Below are 1,995 nucleotides of genomic sequence, written 5' to 3'. Positions count from 1 at the left end.
TAGGATGTGCTTGCTCAAAAAGTGGATTTCAAAACAAGTTGACATCCTTTTATTTTCTTTCACAATATAATCCCCATTTTCAGGACAATCCCCCAATTTTCATAATGCAGTTAGTGATTTGGAGTTTATTTAGCATTTTACTTCTGCTTTACAGAATGTATCTGATTACATTTCTTCTCTGTGCACCCCCCCCCACACTACTGGACAGGCATTTCTGACTGGTTACCTGGTGATTTGGCACCTGGAGTCAATAGAAGTTCAGCTGTTAGAAATCCATGAAGGCATAACTCACAGCAATGTAAATACTAACACTTTGTTTAGAACGTTGAACTAAATTAGCCCCTAGCTACATCCTAGAGCTTTAAAACTTAAATATGGCTCAAAGTAAACAAACATTTAGTGGAATCAATTCTTTAATATAGCTAAACTTCTTTTCCTCCTATTATGTGAACATCAAATTTTTTAATACATAATTCCTAGTTCTTTTTTTTTTTTTTTAAGCTTCAACTATCCATTTCAAAGAGAGAGAGAGAGCAAATGCAGGGGTGGGGAGGGGGGAGAGGCAGAAGGAGAGAGAATCTCAAACAGACTCCGCAGTGAGTGTGAAGCTGGACACGGGCTCTATCCCATGACCCTGAGAACACGACCTGAGCCAAAACTGAGTCAGATGCTCAACTGACTACACCAACCAGGTGCCCCACATAATTCCTAGTTCTTTATGGACAAACTAAAAGACATATTTTTATTATTAAACATAATAGCTAGTAAGCAGGTCTCTTATCTATGTTAGTTGAAAACAGTATTACCATCAGTAACTTAAATACACATTAAATCTTAAATATTTGTATTTATTAAATATTAAAATATTAAAATTATATATTATATAATTTATATTATATTAAAAAAGTTATATAATATAAATATATAATTTATATATTACATACTATATATTCCCTTAACTAGCATATTTTCATAGCTTTTACTTTCAGCAAAATGCTAATGTCACTTCTGACAGGAGTGGAACAACCCAAGGTTGGAGGAAGCAACAACCCAAACATTAAGTAAATAGTAAGAGAATTAGAGAGTCTTCAACCTGCCCACACATATTTTGCTACCCAAGAGCTTTATTTTCAAAGCTGTTAGAATTTCTTATTGGGGGAATATATCCATATACAACTATCATAGCACTTTATCTCCTTCTTTGGAATATTTTAGAATTATTTATACTTAGGAATTTGTGGTTTATGCATTCACACAATTTTCCCATTACAAAAAAATAAAACAAGTTTTAAGATGGCTCCTTCAATCCTGGATCTTGCTTCAGTCATCTTTCTCTTCTCCTTCACAATTAAACCTCTTCGGAGCCTTGTCTGAAGTTCATGACTCCAGATCTCTACCACACATTGTTTCAGCTGTTGTGATCTGGCTTCTGCCTCCACTGTGTTTTGTTCTTGTCGGGGACATCAGGGCTAACGTTTTTGTGAGAAGTGAATTTTCACACCGTAGCTGTCTTGACTTCTCAGGATTACTTGTATTTATTGAGGATCCTTCTTAAATGGCTTTTCTTCCTTCCTCAGTGTCCACTTTTGCTTTGCCAGAATCTAACCCTCTGCCCACCCATTGAATTTGTTGTTTTTCCTAAGCTTTTTTTTCTTCTCACTTAAACACTTGCACTGGGTGATCTCCTTTATTCCTGTGACTTCAGTTACCATCTCTGGTCTCTGTCTCCCAAATACGCCTCCAGCCGAGATCACTTTAATGAGCTTTAAGTCCATATATCCACCAGGCTCCTGGAGATTCCAAAGTACCATAAAATTAACTAAATTCTTTACATGTTTCTTCTCATTTGCTTTTACTCATGATTCCTGTCTTAGGTAAGGTTCCCTGGAAACAGGCTCGAGAATGAAAATTTGCCTGCAGGAAATTTCAGGGAAAGTAATTGGGGAACATCTCCTGCAGGAGTAAGGAAGGTGGAGTTGGCTGAAAGAGGGAGTG

Source organism: Phoca vitulina, unplaced genomic scaffold (genome assembly GCF_004348235.1).
Source record: "Phoca vitulina isolate PV1807 unplaced genomic scaffold, GSC_HSeal_1.0 scaffold8, whole genome shotgun sequence".
NCBI lineage: Eukaryota > Metazoa > Chordata > Mammalia > Carnivora > Phocidae > Phoca > Phoca vitulina.
Note: the sequence above shows the minus strand (reverse complement) of the source record.